This window comes from Mesocricetus auratus, unplaced genomic scaffold, assembly GCF_017639785.1.
Source record: "Mesocricetus auratus isolate SY011 unplaced genomic scaffold, BCM_Maur_2.0 Super-Scaffold_100003, whole genome shotgun sequence".
In the NCBI taxonomy this organism is placed as follows: domain Eukaryota; kingdom Metazoa; phylum Chordata; class Mammalia; order Rodentia; family Cricetidae; genus Mesocricetus; species Mesocricetus auratus.
Window position 1 is genome coordinate 117,915,365 of NW_024429188.1, and position 21,307 is coordinate 117,936,671.

At 48.9% G+C, this 21,307-nt stretch overlaps 1 long non-coding RNA gene across 1 annotated transcript; it reads right to left on the reverse strand.

Moving 5' to 3' along the window:
* Window positions 1-1,246: 1,246 nt before the first annotated feature.
* Window positions 1,247-14,964, reverse strand: LOC110339472. Its single transcript, XR_002381544.2, has 4 exons — window positions 14,885-14,964; window positions 6,000-6,249; window positions 4,297-4,411; window positions 1,247-1,893 (listed from the first exon to the last, which is right to left on the reverse strand). It is a non-coding gene; the product is annotated as an uncharacterized LOC110339472 (long non-coding RNA).
* Between the last annotated feature and the right edge of the window lie 6,343 nt (window positions 14,965-21,307).

Below are 21,307 nucleotides of genomic sequence, written 5' to 3' on the forward strand. Positions count from 1 at the left end.
CCTTGTTCGGGTTCTCTTTGGGAATAGCAAATGGGACTTGAACGAGGAAGGCAAGCTTTGGTAGAAGAACTAAGACAAGCAATCCATCTCCTGGCCCAGAGTTCTGTGTTTTTTCCTTTGCACACGAAGTCAAAGAGAAGGTTCTTAAATTCAAATCTGGCTCTGCTACACAGTAGCTGTGTAACTTGTTTTTGTTTGTGTTGTGTGTTTTGTTTAGGGACTTTTGAATCAGGATTTGGCTTTGTAGTTTACTAATGAGGATAGCAAAAGGCAATAATTTCTATGAAATTCCTAAGGCAGAGCCTGACAGGTTAAAAGTGCCTGCAAGTGTTCACTGCTGTCATTATGCTGGGTCCCACACCTCTTTTTACCTTTGGCTTTCATGGATGCTCTTGTGCCTCATTTCTGCCCACTTAAAATCTCTCTGTATCTCAGGTCTTTCAAGCTCAACACATTTGGACAAATATTAGTCAGCCCCCCTTATTACTAGAACTCCAAAATCCCAGTTTGCTGTCATTCCAAGCCTGGATTAGGTGACTGGATAAGAAGGAATTGAAGTGAGGATGTTGCTCAGGAGTCAAGATCCACTAACCATATATTGCACTCAGTGTGTAATCTTCTGTGCATTGTAATGCCATCTCCTCAAAGAGGGATCATGGAGGCAAATCAAGAAGCAAGGAAAAACCAGGTGTGAGGCACATGCTTGTAATCCCAGAACTTAAATGTGGACACAAAAAGATTACAAAGTCAATGCCAATCTCAACTACATAGTGGAATTCCAGGACATCTTGAACTGCTTGAGACAATACTCAAAAAACAAAGAAACAAACAAAAAGAGGCATAGAGTCTGGGAAGGTGACTCAATCAGTGTTTTGCTTTTGTTTTTATTTGTTTGTTTATGGGTTATTTTGTTTTGTTTTGTTTTCAAGTCAGGATTATGAGCATGCCTATAAACTCCTCACTGAGAAAATGATTGTACCCAGATAAGCTTTGGGTTCAGTGAGAGACCCTGTTTCAAAAATAAGGCAGAGGGATGGAGAGATGTCTTGGTTATTAAGAACACTGCTGCTCGCCGGGCGGTGGTGGCGCATGCCTTTAAACCCAGCACTCAGGAGGCAGAGGCAGGCAGATCTCTGTGAGTTCAAGGCCAGCCTGGTCTACAGAGCGAGTTCCAAGACAACCTCCAAAACAATACAGAGAAACCCTGTCTCGAAAAACCAAAAAAAAAAAAGGAACACTGCTGCTCTTACAGAGGACCTAGGTTCAGTTCCCACAACCCACATGGCAGCGCCCAGCTGTCTGTAACTCCTGTTCCAGAATACCTAATGCCCTCTTCTGAACAACTTTGGCACTGCATACATATGTTTCATAGACATAAATGTAATTAAACACTCATGGACATAAAAATAAATATTTTAGTTCCATCCATTTGCCTGCAAATATCCTGAGATAACCCAGACCCAGAAAGACAAATATATGTACTTACTCATAAGTGGATACTAGATATAAAGCAAAGGACAACCAGCCTACAGTCCACAACCCCAGAGAACCTAGATGACCCCTAAAGAGACACACATAGATGCACCTAGGAAGGGGAAATAGACAAGCTCTCCTGAGTAAATTGGGAGCATGGGGGCAGGGGCAAGATGGAAGAGGGGAGAGGAGGAGGGAAGGGGAGGGGGGAAATATATAGCTCAATAAAAATGAATAAATATTTTAAAAATAAGGTAGAGAACAATTGAAAAAGACACCCAACATCAATCTTTGGCTTCAATATACCCACATACCCCCATATATATACATACCAGAGTGCTGGGGGGCAGTTGTTGAGGGAGAAGTTGTTGCTCGCAAGCAACTGAAATCCTCTGACTAGAGAGGTCTCTCGGTAGAGTCCTGGAAGAAGGGAACAGGCAAGAGCTTAGGGCTAGCAGAGAGTCCCTAAACTTGCCCTGCTGAGAAGCCAGGGCCTAATTCCTTAATAATAACTTGAAATGTCAAGTTCTTCAGAAGATACAACATGGAGCCTCCCAACCTGAGCTGAAGAAATCTGGGAAGAATAAGGCCCAATGACTTGGCTCAGGGGTCCATTTCATAGCAAAGTACTTTAAGGCCCCTTTGTATCCTCCACAAGGTTGCTGCCTCAGATCTTTATGTAATACAAGGGTGGAAGGGGATTTTGGTGGCTTATTCTTCCTTTTTTATTTTTTTTTTTTGCTTGTTTTTATTTTTTACTTTTTCCTGCCTTTTTCTGTTTCTGTTATTTCTTCCATTCTTTTTAGAAAATTTCATTTCAATTATGAGCCCAGCTCAGACATTCAAATTCTTGTGGGTTTTTACTGTGGATCTTTCCTAGGACTGGGGAATTTGGCGGGAGAAACCACTGCAGTGTGACTGCCTCCCTCCACCCTCCCCATATCCTCTGTTCCTGAGGAACGGAAAAGAAACCAGCCCCTGTGTATTCTGGAAGAAAATCCTTCTTCTCCACCCAGTCCCAGGGAGCCAGGGAACTGAAAAGGTCTTTCCCCAGCTCAGCAGCTTTTTCTATACAGCTCCAGGTGGGGCCTGAGGAATTGGTAGGGCCTGGAAAAGCAAAGTTCATCCACAGCCCTGGAGGCTAGCCTCCTGCACCAAGGCCACAGCAGCAGGGGGCAACCTGCCTTCCAATTCAGTCATGGTACTTCTCAACCATCCTCCACTGGAGATTGGGGTGGAAATGTAAAGAGCCATGGGACTGCTCACCAACAGGAAAGGAAAGGCCCAGTCATAGAAACTTCTGGAAATATAGACTCAAACTCAACATAAGGAAGCATATCTCCAAAAGAACCTTGTCTAAACATTAGCTAGTTACATCTTGGAAGGTGTTTGTGCCAAGCAAGTGTGTAGATACATGGGGATGGGTTCCTACAATGGAGGACTGGGGAGTGGACAGACCTCTAAGAGCAATCCTGCCCAGAGAATGTTAGTTTTATAAGGGAGATGGGATGGAGATTAGGCATCAAGAGCCCATAGTCATGGGGCTAAAAGACCCTAATGCCTGAATTGGGGGAGGGGTTATGGATAGGGTGGAGGGCTTTGGACAGAATGAGGATTTATAGGAAGCAAGAGCCAGCCCATGATCATGAGAAAAACTTGGTCATGGGTTGCAGCAGGGCCTAAGCCATGTGTCAGTGCTTGGCACATAGGTTGGAAAAGGAGAACCGTTGACAGGCACCAGCCCCACATTGCCAAGGATAGTTTGGCAGACTGTGAAGGCATATGAGACCCTTCCTTCTACTTGTGCAGTTGGGCTCCTGAAGTAGGCATCCTTGCCACAGGGCATTGGGCTGACCCTGGAGGATATCAGGACAAGAAAATGTCTTGGAGCACTCATGCTGGGCTCCTATGGAAACCTTAGCTGGGACCACCAGTGGAATATTACTATTAGAGGAGACTGAAGAGTGAGGAAAAAGACAGACTGCCTTCTGCTGCCTCTGTCATGGAATAGTAGAAATAGGCCCTCCTGAGACAGAGATGCTCTACAAAGGTACTGACACGTTAGGCTAACTCGGGGCCAGGAGTAGTCACAGGAAGCCTTCAAGGGACCAAGGCAACCTCCTCATCCAGATCATCCATCCCTGAAGCTCCCCAAGAAGGACCATGGACACCAAATTCAGACTCAGAGAAATGGCAAGCATGGTGTAGAGACACATGCCCTTAATCTCAACACTCAGGAGGCAGGAGCAAACAGATCTCTGTGAGTCTGAGACCAGTCTGCTCTATATAGTGAGTTCCAGGACAGCTGGGGCTGCAGAGAGACTGTGTCTCGAAAGAAAGAAAGAAAGAAAGAAAGAAAGAAAGAAAGAAAGAAAGAAAGAAAGAAAGAAGTTAAGAAAGAGCAAGTAGAGTACTGAGTGCGTGGGTATGCCCACAGATATGCTTGCTTCAGGGAAAGAAATGAGGCCCAGTAATCAAGTCAGGCTGAGAATAACCCAAGTCGGGACTCCAGTGGGTTTCCAGACCAGTCCTTGGGCCAATAAGAGTCTCTAGGGTGGGCCCAGCATTTTCTCAGGTGTGAACAGAGCCTGTGGGGCAGTATGTATACCCAAGAGAGTGCACCTAGCCCCACAAACTGGTAGTAGGAGTAGCCATGAGAAGGGGGAAACAGAGTTGTATGTCCTCCTTCCGTAGGCCTAACAATTTAGGCAAGAACTGGACCCCTGTGGACTGTTGCACTCAAGCACACGCCTCCAAATAACCCTCTTTACTATGCCTGTGAATGCACAAAACAGGGGATGGGGTGCACAGCTGCACACGCACCGGGCTCCGCCAAGGCTGATGAGGAAACAGCGGCAGCAGCAGGATTACCCCCTCCACAGGGAGACTCTTGGGTCTAGACTTCTTGGCAAGGCCAGCAGGGTTGAGTCACATGTGTCTGGAGAGAGAAATGCGGGCGCCAGGACTGGAACACAAACGTGCCCACTCAGGGGCCGCCAGGGAGGGGGTGCTCGACTTCAAAATCTCACAAGTCTGTATTTTCTCCCAGCCAAGCCCCAGTTTCTGTCTAGCTTCTGGCCTGTGCCTGAGGCCCACCTGATGGGGTGAAACAGCTTTCATAAAGAGTCAAATGGAGCCCATGTTTTGGGCAGGGATCAACTGGAATTTCAGTCTAGGAAGGAAGATGAGAAAGTGGTCCCAAAGCCCCCCCTTGCTGTATGGTGCCCTCTCCAAACCCCCTTCCACTGGCACCCTCCCCAGGGATACCCAGACCCCATCACCAGGGACACCCAGACCCCATCCCCAGGGACACCCAGACCACATCCCCAGAGACACCCAGACCCCATCCCCAGGGACACCCAGACTCCAGCCATAGGCCTTGGGCCCTCTTCCCTGCCTGTCAGTGCCGTGTTCCCTCCATTATCTCTCCAGCTATCTTCCCAACAAAGGTTCTGTTCCCTCCCTCCACATCTCCCATTCTAATCTCAGGCAAGGCAGCCCAGACGATGGCATGAGTGTGAATGTGAATGGTCTTCTGTCTACATTGCTCACAAAAGCATCTGCAAGAGTGCTTCTTTAATTGGGAGCAGATCCTCTGAGGTTTCAATGGTATTAAAATAAGCTAAGTTTCCTCTAGGGAAGGGTCACTGCCAGCAAGAGCAAGGCACAGAAAGTTTTACTTTTCTCTTCTGGAAGCTTTAAGGGGGAAAGGCCCCTGTATCTTTACTGGCATAAAACAGTTGCCTGCATGTGCCCTGAGACCTGCCCACGTGTATATATGTAGACCTGGTATTCTTGTGTGTTTGTGCATGCATGAGTGTGCATATGAGAACAAACACACACACACACACACACACACACACACACACACGTGCGCATGCACACGCACGCTCTGTTGTACCCAGATAAAATGTAAAACACCAAAGAATGTTTCTGCTCTCTGACTGGGGTGCATGAGCTACCAAACCATTGTTCTTCCCCACACCCTCGCAGGAGTGAGGGTACATGGGAGAGACTCCATGCACTTAGAAAATTCCAGAACTCCCTGTATAGAGTGACAGTGTAGCAACAGCTACTAATATAATGTTCCCAAGCTCCAGATACTTTCCTGACAGAAGCTTGGAAGTTTGCTAATCGTCCTTGCAATCCAGCCCCTAAGCCTAGGCAGGTGTGCAATTGATACTCTTTTTCACCCAGGGCAAGCTGTGATCAGCTTCTCCCCTTAGACAACTCAGTCCCTCACACCTATTTCCACCTCTGTCTTTGTGACCCCAGTGGGTCTGTGTTGCACCTGGCTGCCAAGGGCTAAATCTACGAGTTGAGTTGTGCAATTCTTTTGCTAAGAAGTTCCTGGTGTCTCTGTTTTCTTTGAGGACAAAGGTAATATTTCCTGGTCACCTTTGACACCTTTCTCAAGCAGACCTTCCTGTCCTTTCCCAGTTTTAGGCCCTCACTCAACCTATTTCACTATTCTGCTGTTTCTAAATTTGAGTCGAACTCCCCCAACTCAAGGCCTTTGCACTGACCTGTCTTCTTTTTTGAAGGGCTCTTTACCAGTGTCCTATTTGCATGGATTTCTCCTTTTCATTCGTATCGCAGAGCAAGTTGCTTTTTCAAGGCCTTCAACAGATTTCTGTCAAAAACACTGCTTCCTCTAACCTCCACTTGCAGAGGCTCAAGAATGTTTGGTGAGAAGACTCTGTTGTCCAACCCTTCTGTGATGAAAGAAGAGTCTTACGGTTGTACATCCTTGTGGAGACTTGGGGTACAAAAGCTCTGCATATGGGAAGAGGGCCGTGTGGGAAGGGAAAATGAAGTTAGCAGGAGACCCTTGGAATTCGGGAATTGTGCAGCTAGAAACTATGGTGTTTATATAGAGCAGATTCTTCCCCCGGCCTACAATCTGTTTCTACAGCTTTCTAAGAAGTGCTTGTCTGCCATATTGAGGTTGAGAGACTGAAGCACTGAGCAGGAATTGCTCCTGACATTTCAGGACCACTCAGTCCATAGCAGAGCATTGAGTCTGAAGCCCTTTACAGCAAGCCCCAGGCCTCATCCTGTTTCCTGAAAAAATCCCAGTGTCCCTCCCGCCCTCCTTTCCAGACAGGCTTAGAATCAGTGCTGGCCTGGGGCCCTGGCTGGCTCAGCCTGAGTAGAGTCTGAGTCTGCAAATGAGCTCTTGGGGAGAGGGGAGGACAAAACCAAAACTTAATGGGAACTGCTGGTTCTGTTGAGCCTTGCCCCACAATCTGGTTCTGCCCTGCAGGGTTGCTTCATGGTTCCAGAGATGTGTGGGCACTTTGGCTGGACAGAGTAGGTTGCAGAAATACCATTCCCCAAATGCTCACCTGGATTGGTCACTGCACTTCCAAACCAAGAGAAGGGCAGCCAAACCAAGGCTCCTTAGGAGCTGAGGAACTGGGAGCACCTCAGACCTTGGGCTTCCTGCCTAGGTGGGGAAGAGTGAGTATCCCTCCTGTCTTCCAGGCTGTCTGTGTCAGAGAAACCTGGGAGCAGACTTCTCCCCACCCCCATCCCAGCTAATGGGAACCAGATGGCAGGATGTTTAGTCAGAGCCTGGGGAGCTTCAAGAACAGGGGAAATGGGTAGGGGGTCAGGATTCCAGAATCCATCTCATTTTGGGGGAGGGGCAGCACCAGGAGCATCAGTAGGGACCCAGATTCTAGGCCCACCTCTGTGATGACTAGATCAAAAGGTTCTCAGACTAGAGTGGGCCTTCCATCCTTTCTCTGTAAAATGGTGATGGTGGAGGGGTGTTCCCACTCTCTGACTTTCCAGAATAAGGGAGGACTTCACACTTCAGCCCTCTCAGACATGAGAGGTCCCCTTCTTCAACTTCAGCAATGGCCTCCCAGACAAAAGACTAGGCCTGGCCATTCTCTGTCACCCACAGGGTGCATAGTCAGACATTGGTCTCTTCCCTGCCTCCTCAGACAGTCCCGCTTTCTGATTTGCATGTGGCATTGTCACAATTTTCAGGTCATAAACAAGAACCCTGCATGGAAGGAGTGGGGGAAGGGCTGTGAATGGACTTTGTGTGGTGTAGAGTGTGGGCCCCTCCAGAAGAGTGACTCCCAGGTCCCTCTTTCACCAACCACAGTACAGCTGCTTCACTACACTCAAGTAGAGAAATATTGAATAGCCCAGTGAAAATCTACTTGCCAGAACTCCTTCAAACCTCAACTCCTGTGCCTGCCACTCTCCCAGGACCTCTCACATTGTCCCATGGCCAAGGACAGTGACTAAAATATGCAGACAGAGCTAAGGCTGTAGTCCTTCTTGGTCTCTGCCCTTCCCCCACTATTTGCCTGTCTCCTTTCCATCCAAGCCTTGCCCACAATTAACTCATTTTTTCAGATCACTTCCAAACATAATTCAACACTGGACAGAGCTGTAGGAAAAGTTTCCTCAATGCTGGCCCTAAACATCTGAGCCCTGTGGCAAACTGTGCTGCCTGCCAGCCCCAGGTGCCTGCCCCCTCAGCTCCCAGCTAGGTTTAGAGCTGGGGCTATGGAGACACCCAGTGACCAGTGTCCAGGCCAAATGTTGGAGCAGAGATTGGTGATATCCCCCAAGGCATGTTTAAGGGTTCCTTTGCCTATGCCCAGCAGCACCTTCATTCAGGCCCAACCTCCTTTCTGCCTGGTATCATCCTAGCCCAAGGAGCCCCTCAGATCTACCTGGTGTTAGGGAGGTACAGGAGTGTATGTGAACTGTGACTCTGGACCAAGAACTCTGGGAGTCTTGTAAGATCGATACACCCAGGCAGTGCCTGCTTCAATACATTCTAATGGGGGACACAGGGTACATATTGCCCCCCATTTCACAGAGGAGAAAGCAGAGGCCTGGAAGAAAAGGAAGTGACAGAAGCACCAAGAGCCAGCCCTATCCACAGGGAGGCCAGTATCCAGGAAGCCCAAAGTCTCTGTTGTCTGTGGAAGCAGGGGTGGGGGCAGCCTGTCTGCTTCTATCTATAGCACAAATCCATGCATGGTTCTGTGAATACCAGAGTCTCCACTGCCCCAGACATCCCTGGCACCTGCCCCATCTTCTGAGGACCCAGGGAGTCCCTGCCCTTCTCTTTTCCCTGCCATGAAGGTGGGACCTGGCAGCCTATGGTGGATATCCTGCCATGTAATGGGCCTCATAGGCCCACAGTGTATGGAAACAGATGCCCTATTCATGGAGGCACTGGGCCTTGGCCAGTGCAGAGTCAATGAGGGCCTTACAGAGAAAGCACAAGCTCTTGAATCCAGGAAAGAATCCCTGTCTTTCTTCTCAGGTGGAAGCAGTGGACATTGTGGGGAGTTAGGAACAAGGTATTCATTGGTTTGGTAGAAGGGAGGTCTTGAGAAAGGAAGGAGAGACAGAGTAGGCAGTGATGGCTCCTAGAAACAAAGCCAGGGCCGGGAACTTAGGCAGACAAAGCCTAAGGCAGTCCATGGTCCTCAGAGTACCCTTACTGGAGGGTAATGAGTGTTGAAGACTTTGGGAGGCTTTGTGTCACTGCATAGGATATGGCAAAAGGGGAAAGGACTACAGGAATGGATCAGGGTTTGCTGGTAAGGAGTTCATCTGGCTGCTTCAACACCTACCAGAACAGGAAAATCTTGGGAGGTTGGAACTGTGGGAGGTGAGGGGTTTTGCAGGCAGATCTGGGCTTAATGGGTCCTTAGACAAGGACAATGGGTGAGAGCTACTTAGTTCTGTGTTTGGTGGCCCTGTCCTAGGCCTAGGGAGGCAGGAGGAACAAGATGGGTGGTCTAGGCCCTCATCCTATTCCCTAAACACAAGGAAATGAGAGCCCTCTGGACTACTTCTAGGACATGTGAGTCTCCAGAAATTATCACTCTTTCTTTAAGGTGGCTGACAGCCCCTTAAGACAGGCTTCAAGCTTAACTATCCCACAACAAGTCCTGCCTCCCAGCAGGTACTGGGGCTGCCACCTCCAAAAGTGAACTGTGCCAGATGACAATAATGAGTGTCTCCACACATAAGGCTCCTGCTTCAGCACTGGGTAGGGGCACAGAGGCAATGCTCTCATCCTCTACCCTTGGGAGGCACTGAAGAAGAGGGACTGAGAAGACATCTGACCCAAGATCTGACTAGGCTGAGATCTTCAATGAAGAACAAGAAAAGCTCCCCTTGTGAGCTGGGAGCCAACTTGCATCTTGTCCCATTGGATTTGAAAAGCCTCTAGTGGAAGCACTACTTCATTTCTAAGAGGCAGGGTAGGCAGCCAATGGCATAGGATGGCACTCTGCTTGCTCCTTCATTCTCCTGTCCAAAAGAAAGAATGGCAGTGGAAGGCTTGGAGAGAAAGGTAGCTGCGACTATTCTACCATGAATATCCCATGGCAGGTGAGGGCTAGACCTGTAAGTCAAGCCTATGTTGGCACCTTTTGCAAAGCTGGGCAACCCACACAGGCATGAAAATGAGCAGCTAGACTGATGACAGAGCTAGGCTTGACCCACTCTCAAGGATCAAGTTCATCAAGCCCCCATCTGGAAGTCACCTTCCAGGCCAGGCCAGGCCTGGCTCTGAGAAAGAAATCACCCCCAGTAGTCTCTGAGCAAACACAGTGTCTGAACAATGGAATGGAACCCAACAGGCTCAGCCCACTGTCCTAGAGTCTAGGACAGAGGAGCTGAGGATGGGGGAGCTGAAGCCCTTAAAGGTTAGCAGGGTTCCAGGAGTCAGAGAAGGGGGCAGTGATCATAGAGGAGTGCCAAGGCAGAAAGAAAGGAAGTCAGAAAACCAGAAAGAATCTGAAGCCCAAGAGGACCAATGGTAAGGACTAGCCAGGGTTAATGGCCCCTATACTGTCTGCTGGGTATGATAAGGCTGCTCATGAGTGCTCAAAGTGACCATGGTTTTGTCAAGTCAAGAAGGAACTCTCCAAAGATTGACCCCCTACTGGACTCAGTCACTGAAAAACACTTGCCCCTCAGTTGGGCCCTTGTTGATTGTGACTAAGCCAGGGCTGCCTCTTTATAGGGACCTCCTGCCAATCTGGGCCAGGAGCCTGGTACCAGCAGAAAGAACAGAGAAGACCAAGATAGTGGAAGGAACACCTCAGGAGACACAGGCTATGTACAGAAGAGGCCAGGAAGCTGGCAAGGGTTGGGCCTGGACCTGGACATGGAGTGACAGACCTGGGCACCTCAAAGCAGGCCATGCCCTCCTTGCCAGTCTCATGCATACTGGCCCAAATGGCTATTGCCTGTCACAATGTGAAAATGAAACATGCCCTAACCCTGGGGTCCCTAGCCTGACCACACCCTTCCTGGCAGATGGTTAAGCCCTCTCTGATAGCACCTACCCCCACAGCTGGGGTGAGAAAGGTACAGAACTGCACTCTTATCCTATCTCTTCTTCAAACCAGCTCTCACTATATCTGCCTCCCTGTAACTCTTGCTGTGGGTCTTGGTTAGCAGTGATGCAGTGCCCTACTTTGGGACAATCAGAAAAATTGGCTACTTCAAATGGAAGGTTAAGAGTAGCAGAGGATGGGAGATGGTGCATGGGTGAATCACATGATTTGGGGTACATGAACCTACTGGGGAACTCTCCTGAGTCCTTTGCAGTAAATATCATCAATGGGCCTAGGTTCAACAACAGCCAGGAAGGAAGCCACAGTGAAACCAGATAGGTGTGATGGGCCTAGAGTTGTGCCCAGGAAGGCTTGTGCCCTGATCAGCAGCAGATAGACCCCCTATCCTGTCTCCTCTCCCCACTCCCAGAATCAGAAGCAGCTGAAGCAACTTAATCTGAATGGAAATTCCCTGTCCACATTGCCAGGTTTGCCCTCCTCTTCCTGCTGGAGTTCAAATGCAATGACCACTTCCTACAGGGACTACAGTACAGAAGCTTCTGGAGTGCAGGCAAGGAAATGGACCAGGGCAGCTGGAGGAAGCAGCAAAGAGACACAAGCAAGTGAGCATTAGAGTTAGTTCACCCAGTCTCTCTGCCTTCCCCAAAGGGCTCAGCAAGATGCTGATTCTGGGGGTGCAAGGGAATGAGTTGCATGACATGGACATCTCCCCCACAGACTTTTGTCAACTTAGCACAACTCCACTGGTCTGTGGAGATGTCTGTGGGGCATTTTCTTGATTAAAGATTGATGTGAGAGGACCCAACCCACCTCAGATTGTTTAATAAAGCAGACTGAGCAAACCATAAGGAACATTCTCCCATGATTTCTGCCTCAGTTCCTACCTTGCCTTCCTTTCATGATTGACTATAAACTGTAAACTAAAATAAACCCTTTCCTCTCCAAGTTGCTTTTGGTTATGGTGTTTTTATCATAGCAATAGAAAGCAAACTAAAACACTTGGCTTTCTCTCACTTTTTTATTTAGTTTAGGATTCCAGCCCATATGGTGGTGACACATTCAGAGCAGGTCAGGTCCCCAGGTCTTCTCTGGAATTACACAGACACACACACACACACACACATACACACACACACACACACAAGTGTACCTCACTAATATCATAGGTGCATATTAATCAAAACTAAGCTGGCAATCAAAATTAACCATCACCTTGAGTAAAGCCCATTCTTTCTTGGACCACACCATCTCCTGAAATGTCTACCACCATTTGGTGGTGCTTTCTGGAGATGTGAGTTGTGGAACTCAGGGGATCCATGGCCTAATCAGCTGGTGCTCCCAGGATCCTTGGCACAGATGGAGCAGTTTGCTGTCCTCATAACCCTTGGTTCTAGGAGCTGAGTATCAACTTCCTCAAAAAGATGATAAAGAGTATGTTGAATTGCAGCTATATCTTAGTGTACTGGGACCCAACAGCAACTAGCTGCAAGAGGACTGCCTGGTACCCCAGGCATGAATCAATGTTCCCTCTCCCCCTGTGAGTGTCTACTTTAGGGAGATATTCCTCTGACAGGCATATGGAAACCAGAAAATAAAGAAAGACAGGGAGTTGGGAAGAGAAGTATAGACGGCAGTGTGGAATCAGGAAACCCCAGAGGACCTAGAGCATAGGCCTGTCTCAGATGGATCTTCAGGTCATCTCCCTCCATGTTCACAGCCCTGAGAAGACTGGGCCCTGTCACCACCTGCTCCTTTAAGCTGTTGCCAACTTCCAAGTCCTCCCCACAATACTCGCCAACCTCAAGATCCTCCTCCTTCAGCCGTGCCCATGCCTGCCCTGCTGGCACCCAGGAAGCCCATGTGGAGTTGTGGTGACAGATGGAGCTGGCCCAGAGCTGGTTTTAACTGAAGGGACATGAAAGGGAGGGGAAGGGCAGACACAGCGGTGTTCTAGAGCTGCCATCTCAAAGCCCCACAACTGGTGTCCTAACATAGAATCAGGTATGAGGGAGTGGACTGTCTCAGAAGGCACTAGAACAAGATCCTCTCCTCTGATTTGGACAGTTGGTTGTGGTGTTGGCATGAACAGACCTTTCACCATGATAATGACCAGAGAGGCTCCAGGCAGGGTTAACAGGACAGTTTGGAAAGAGTGGGACAAGCTAAGGGAGAATGGGAAAGGGCTGTCAAAAGGCTAATGAAGGCCTGCTGATCACCAAGACAGTACAGGCTGGAGTGGAGACAGAAGGCAAGGGTCCACAGACAGTCCCACCCACCATTCTCAGGAGCAGAACCTCCCGCCCTGTGTCTTCTTGTTCCAGGAAAAAGTTACCAGGACGTTTGGGTTTAATTATCCTTTTTTTCCTCTCCCCTTCTTGCCAAGGGGGCAAAAGAAAGCAGACGGCAGCTTGGGAGGGGCCACCCAGCTGCTTTCCACTCCCCAGTCCGCCTGACGTGGGGCCTGGACAGGGGGCTGGCGGCTAGTCAAACACAGGCTCAGCCCCTGCTTCTCCTTGACTGCAGCACTGTGGTGTTTCCCTGCTGATGGAAGGCATGAGCACTGCAGGCTGCAGGGATAGGAGACGGAGGAGCTGCCCCAATGGCTTGCCCCACTTGGAGGTCACTGAAAGAAGCCACCTTTCCTGCCTTCACCTATCCTGGCCATCACCACCCTCTATTCTTTCAGACTTGCAAGGACCAGTTCTTGCTTGCCAGCAGAGTCCACCATGGAGTAACAGGGGCTCATAGTGGCCCAGAGGAAAGTGGTGATCTGAACTGCACCCTCAGTCTAGCCTCCCTAAATCCCTCTGCCCCAGTTGATACCCAGTGCTCATGCTCCACACTCACTCTGATGCTCACTCTTGCTCTGCCATCTGATTTCTGCATGGTGGAAGCTAAGCTCCATTTGATCTTTGCATCACCAGGACAGTTTTAAATGCCCCCAGTTCTTCACATGATTGATGAAGGCCTTTTCATTCAGCAAATGACACAGTGGAGTTCAAGGGACTGGGGGAACATGGGTTTGCATTAAATGTAATAAATGCACCTCATTCAAGCCTCTAGCAGCCCCCACCTCCATCTCAGATTTAAGCTACATGCATTGAGAGTACTGGCTCTCTTTTTCATGGAGTCCCTGGCCAAATCCTAGATGCTGCTTCATCAGTAAGGGACTCAGAGACCTAGTTCTCACGGCTCATCTGAGAGCCTCCCCACATTCCTGTCCTCATCAGAGTTCTGAATCCTTGCAGCTGGCCCTACTTGTTCCAGGAACCATCTGTAGCTGAGACCTTTATTAAGTTTCCTATCCAAGGCTAGGATGCCTACAGTGGCATTTGGTTGCTGGTGCAGGTTGATAGAGAAGCCAAAAAGACTTGTCTTTTTGTCCTAAAGCAACCAGGAACTGGTGACTGCTGCTTTGAAGACCCTTATCCATTCCATACCTCATGACCCTTATCCTTGTCCATGCATACCCATCCCAAAGTCAGCCTGCCCAATCTCCGGGGTCCTACACACAATTTGAAGATTGGAGACTAAGATGCAAGCAGGTAAAACAATTTGCCCAAATCTACACATCTCACTTCCTGCAGGACCAAGTTATTACTCATGTGGCCTGATGCCAGAGAAGGGGATGGTGGCATTCACTCATCAGGTACTGGAGACTAAGCCTTGGTCTGTGAAAAGCCAGCCCTGCATCAGAGGTCCAGTCCTGAGGATCTAGCAGTGACTGTCCCCTGATTCAAGTCATTGACTGACTATCTAACCAAGATGAGGCTACAGTGCCAGGGTTGTGATGGCTCAGGCCTTCTAAGTCCTAAAGACAGAGCTGGCCAGTTGTACTGGGTTGAGATTATCACTCTAAGGAGTCCCATGGGGTCATAGAGCCCTTGTTTTCCCTGTGTTAAGGGAGCCACAGGGAAAGTGGCTGAGATCCCTGCATCAGCTTTTACAGCTTACAAGACCAGAGCATTAAGTAACCAACAGGTAGAATGCAGCAGGAGAAAGATGATCCCTGACTTCGGGGATATGAACAAAAGAAGAACACAAAAAATACCTACTATAGAGCCTTAGCGCTGCCACCAGTTCCAGCTGGGCTCTGGGCCTGAGAATTCAGTCTTGCTTTGGTCTCATTCTACAGCAATTCCCTTCTACCCCCACCACTACATTCTCAGCAGAAAAAGGACAAGCAGACTGGGGGTGGGGGTGACTAGGAAACTGGTGGAATGTTTGCTTTGGACTCATCTGTGCATTCCTTCTCCTCTGGGGTCTGGGCCTACAGATATGGCACTTCCTGTTTGGGCTGGGTCAGAGGTCAGCAGCCCTGGAGGCAGCAGATCTGCTTTCCCAGCTTTCTCAACTCCTCCTCCCCAGCCTAACCACCCCAATCCCTGCCCATCCTGCTCTAGCCTCCTCCTAGTCTATCCAGCCCCACCCTCTACACAGTTGAGTTCAGATCTAAAAGGCACAGGGTGTATGGGATAAGTAGCCCCGACATCTCATCCTTTCAATTCTTAGCCCTGCTGAGCTAATGAGTCAAGGAGCCCCACTATGCGTCACGGCAGCAACTTCTAGGCCTTGTTCTAGACCTTTGGAGACAGGGTGGGAATCCCCTGCACAGGTGGAAAAGAGCAAGGGACAGGCACCCCTCCAGTTTGTCTACGAGGCTGCTATGGACTGGCAAAGCCTGGGGCAGAGAGCATAACTGCTATGATGTTCCCAACGCAGATGCAGGGAATTTAAATTTAGAAATTCTATGAGATGATTATTTGACTCACCTTCTGATCAAGGTTGAAATTATACTGTGATCAACATAACCTTTACTAGCCCTAAAAGCAATCTGAATTGGCCTGGCACTGAGTTGAGACAAAGGGAACATGACTTCATGTCCCCAGGTTATCACTAATTAAGGACGCCCAGCAAACAAGGCACAGCTGAGGCAAGGATGATCCCATTTTCCAAGAGTTATGGGATCTTAGAGCTAGGAGATCTCAGCAGCTGGAGGCCAGGGCCTTCAGTTCTGTGTTAACCTGGGAGGGGCTGACCAGCAACCAGAATCCCCAATCAGGGATGAGTTCCCCAGAATTCTCTATTCCCTGGTGCCATGCTTACTTCGCCTACTTTTCCCTTGGGTACTCACTTGACAGGTACCGGCAGTATAGGCAGTCCAACTGGAATCTCAGGGTACTGAGTCTCTGAAAGAATACAACAGTAGCAACCCAGCTGGTGGTGATGTCAAAGAAGGGGTCCCTGGGGTCATGGGGGCAAAAAGGAGAAACTCATCAATCTCCAGCTTAAGATGGGATACTGAAGTAACAGAGCAGGACTGAAGGCAACGGCAGTGGGGACGAGAAGGGTACACCTATGGCTGTCAAGTTCAAGTGGAAAAAGAGAATGGGGAGTAATTCATTTGTTGGGGCTGACATGTGACTGCTGCAGGAGACCTCAACAGGACCGTGCACCTCTACTCCCTTTCTCCTGTTCCCATGCAATCTGCTTTCCAGATTCTATAGCCGACCAGCCTCCCTGCCTTGCCTCCCCACGTTCTATTACACCAAACCTCCCTCTTACTTTAGACACATGGTCTGGATAAGCTTTGCTCAACATGACTTGGTACCTAGGCCACCCCTGTCCAAGCTCCTACTCCCATAGCAACTGCCACCACCTGGGAGATGCTGGATTCTGTAGTCCTCAGGCTATGTACTGTCCTCTGCCAGGTATCTGTCTTGAGGTACTAAAAGATAGGGCCTGGCCTTTCCTTCACCAAACCTACTAGATTGTAGTAGAGTAACTAAAGCCATCTGTGTTCACAGCCATAGGCAGAGTCAGACTGTGCTCCTAAGGTCTAGCCTTATTTAAAGGAAGAGCACAGGGTCCCTGGTGCCTCCTTCTGGCTCCTCAGCTTTGAAGACCATCCACACAGGCCATAGTACAGTCCTGGTCCACTTTCTTTCTTCTGGCCATGCCCCAGACTGTGCCTCTAAAGATAGCTAGACACACGCAGACTGGGCCTTCAAGGAGCTCCCTTCAATCCCTGAAATTACAGCCCTGGTGGCCCAGAAGGGAGAGATGCTGTGTGATTATGTCCTCAGGGGAAGGTCAAAAAAAGCTCATAGCATAGAGAGTGCCAGCTTTTACCAGCCACGCCTTGGCCATCAGCACTGGGAAGCTTCAAGATAGTGGAGGCTCGATTCACTAGCACTATCTCATCTATCTCTTGGGTGTGTTGACAGAAGCCCCCCCCCTTACCAAGCATTCATTTCATACCATCTTGAGGATCCAGGTCATCACTCAGTTCTCACTCTAGTGGTAGCAGGGGCTGCCTTCTACAGTCTGGGGGTCTCATACCCTGACTCTGTTCAGCCATTGAGGGCATCAGCCATGAACATAGCCAGAAGGCTGAGAGTGAGCTCTTATCAAAGCATTCCGGGCAAGATACTTGCTAAAGAAGTGGCCCTGGGCTGGGCGTTTGGGGTGCATGCCTTTAATCCCAGCACTTGGGAGGCAGAGGCAGGTGGATCTCTGTGAGTTCTAGGCCAGCTTGATCTACAGAGTGAGTTCCAGGACGACTTGCAAAACAATACAGAGAAACCCTGTCTCAAAAAAAGTGGCCCTGATGTGCATGTGACATGTCTCTGGCTGGGGTTTGTCCTGGAGGCTGAGGCCTCTTGCTCAGGACTGGCTTTTACAGGAGCCCTGCAGAGAGTGCTGAAAGGCAGCCTAGGATAGTGCCTTCTCCTCTGCAAGTCTTCCTGTCCCCTTAGGCTGGTATGCCCTTATTCCACCATTTCTTTGATTCTCCAGGCATGACCTTGCTCACAGTCCAGCAGTATGCAAATTCCATGTGGACAGGACCACTACATGTTCAGCTTATGCACTGTGGATTCCCTTGAGTTCCCAGGTGTTCTCTATGTCTTTTCAGTTTATTGAGAAGCCAGACATTGAACTGTCACTTAACACAGACTGCCAGAACAAACAGAAGCATTTTTCAGTCATCCACCAGGTGGGCTAGACACACTAGGGAAACAGGACAGGAAAGGAACCAAAAGAAGAGCCCTGAAACCCAAAGATTCATGAGGCAAACAACTGGGTTGGCAGGAGCTCTGGTGGGTAGGAGTCCATGGGCAGTTTTCTCAGCAGCTGCCACCTCTGCAAGGGGCACCTGCCAGGATTCTAGGCCCTGTGTCCCCCAGGGATTCTTACCAAAAGTCATTATTTTATACTCAGAGAACCAATGTGTTCACAGTTGCCCTCTGGGTGCCCTGTCTCTCTCTCAGCAAAGCCCCCCTTTGAAGCTAGGGCAAGAACAGCTGCAAACCAGCTGTAGAGGAACAGGCTGCAGCCAATGCCAGGTACTTTTCCACATATTCCAGGCTGAGATTCCCTTGTCTAGGAAAAGGGGCCTCTCCTTTTCTTAGCTCCCTTTCTCCCTGCCCCTTCGACAAGACATGGTCCTTTATGTATGTCCCATACTGCTAACTTACCAGCTCTTGCCATGGGGTCTTCCCTGGGAAGGCTGGGGAGTAACTGTTTAATGATAGATGGAGGGCTGGCTACTCAGAACAAGAAGCCAGCAATGTCTCCTAGCCAGGTGCCCAAGCAGTGCAGGTGCCCATGGCAGGTGCTCTCATAGCAGTACAGCTTCTCCCAGAAGCAGTGCTGGTTGCTCAAGGATGTGCGTTCCATCCATCTAAAGAGCTAGCTAGGCTCCTCCTTACATTCTTGTAAGGACAGCAAGAGAAAGGGCTTCCTAGGCTGTGAGGCAGGCCAGGGAGACAGGGTAGCTCCCCAAGATAGCCTTACCTTCCCTAGGCCTCTGGAGAAGTGTACAAGCTAGAGTTGAAGAGGTATACAAACACAGAAGCTAGTCCCTGTCTAGGGTAGCCTGAAGTCACACACAGAGGTGTATTGACAATGATGATCTCTGTCTTCCAATCCCTGCACAAGGCTGCCACTGGTTCCTGAGGAATTAAGACAGCTGTGTGGTTGCCTCCTCCTCAGGAGTCCTGGGGGTCTCAGGAAATGCCTGTTCTTCCTTCCTGTCCCCATCATTGCCCCCACTTTCTTCTCTGCCTCCCCCAGGCATGGGAGGCCGGAGGGCAAGAGATTGCTGCTGCTGTTGCTCTGTTCTGCTGACCAGCAAGGACATTCTGTTCCCAGCCTTTTTACATCTGGGGTCCAGGTTGTTTCCTCAGAGAGAGCTGAGGACAGAGAACTAGAAGAGGGAGATGGACAGGCTCAAAGACTGAGAGACACTGCTTGGTTGCCCTGGGAGTTGCCCCCAAATTAGAGGGCCAAGCTAAGTGACTCAATGGGCCTTGGGCTGGGCATGCAGTTATAGCTTATTGCAGACTGCAAACCACAGACAAAAGGGCCTTCCAGGCACAAAAACTGTATTTACGGAAGTGCTACCCCAACCTATCCCCCAACTTTGAGGAAGAACCTCAAAGTGCACAGTGTAAGTATCTCCTGGCCTCCATGCAAAGGGTTATCTCCTTACTATCTCAAGCTCCATCCTGGAAGGTTGTTGCTCACCCTCCCCCCTACCCCTATGGCGCATTTTCTAGGCTGTTCCCTATACCCTCTGCAAGGCAAAGGCTCTCTTCTGCCTGTCCTAGTCGGCTCACTGTTTGTGGTTCCTGCAGAAAGTCTTCCTGAGCCTTTTTCTGATACTAGGTGTAGTAGCCCTGTTGAGGCCAGAAACAAGAACACATACCTGCTTACATGTGGAATTCAACTATGTCCTAGGTGCCCCTAGTGTACTGGTTCTCAACCTGTGGGTCATGACCCCTTTGGAAAGTTGAATGACCCTTTCATAGGAGTCACTTAAGACCATCAGAAAACACAGATATTCACATTACAATTCATAACAGTAGAAAAACTACAGTTATGATGCAGCAATGAAAATAGTTTTATGGTTGGGGTCACTACAACATGTATTTAAGGGTCACAGTGTTAGGAAGGGTGAATGCTCTAGTGGACCATGGCAGCTCTATCTTGTGATCACTATCTCCAGGGTACTTCTCGACACTGGAGTTCTTAGAGGCCTGAATAACAATTCCTAGAACAGTGTAGGCTCAGACCAAGTGGTACCATATTCAATAAGAAATTTGTAGACAGATGCCTGGGGCAGTGAATATATATTCTGTGAGGTTTCACCCTTAAAATAAAAATATTGACTAGGCATGGTGATGAATACCTCTAATTCCAACACTCAGGAGGTGGTGGCAGAAGGATCAAGAGTTCAAGGTCGTTCTAGACTACATAGCAAATATTAGTTCAGCACGGGCTATAGGAAATTCTATGTCAAAAATCAAATCAAAGCATAACAAAAAAGAAAGATTTGCTGAAATATACTCACTGGGTGTAGTAATAGCCCACTTTTGAAATTTCAGCATTCAGGAAGCAGATGCAGGTTACTTAATGAGAGTTCATCTCAAAAATAGAAAAAAGAAGAGGTAAAAGATTCACTCAATATGTTCAGAGAACTTTTATTGTTTCAAACTGAAGACTCAAAGCTGATGAGATGGCTAAGTAGGCCTGATGATCTGAGTTATCTGGGATCCACATGGTTGAAGGAGATAACTCCCAATGGTTGACCCCTGACCTCTCCTCACATGTCATGACATGCATACCTACTGATTCCCCACACACAAAATAAATAAGACCCATGTATTTGACTGTCACTCTTCTATTCTCCCTCATTCCCACCCATCTGCTATTTCTGTCTCTATTGGAGACCCTATTCTGGACATCTAACACGAACAGGCCAGATATATTGTGGTCTTTTGCCATTGGCTGCATTCACCAAACAAAATGTTCCATATGTGCCTCAGGCCTGCTTCAACCTTACTGCCTCTCTGCTCCTGGTCTCTGCTGACATGTTTAGCCCAGATGAGTAGGTATCAGAGGGCAGATCCACTGGAGAGTAGGGCCAGAGTTAATACAAAGTGGCTGTGAATTGAGAATCTGAGGCTCCATGCTGCTCTGTAGCTTCCAGGATGTTACTGTGCCAATTGCCAGATATGTTTGAGTATGGCTGGAACAAAAGCAAAAGCCACGGGCTGGGAGTAGTTACATGGAAAAAACATTTGCTTGGTATACACAAGACCCTGCTCCCATCACTAGTACTAAAAAGACACAAAGGAAAGAGAAAAAAACCTGAAAGACACGAACCAAATGGTACATGGTAAAGTACTGTGTAATTCCAGCACTCAGAAGGCAAAGACAGGAGGATCAAGAGTTCAAGACCAGGTTCACTTACATAGTCAGTTGAATAATAGCTAGGGCTACATGAGATCTCGTGTGTGTGTGTGTGTGTGTGTGTGTGTGTGTGTGTGTGTGTGTGTGTGTGTGTGCGCGCGCACACACGTGCATGAAATAGTAGATAAAACCAACAGCCTCAGTCTGGAGGGTTCTGTATGCTCCCCAGTCTCCTGGTCTGGACCATAAACCCCAAAGGCATCCACAGGCCACTCTGTAGG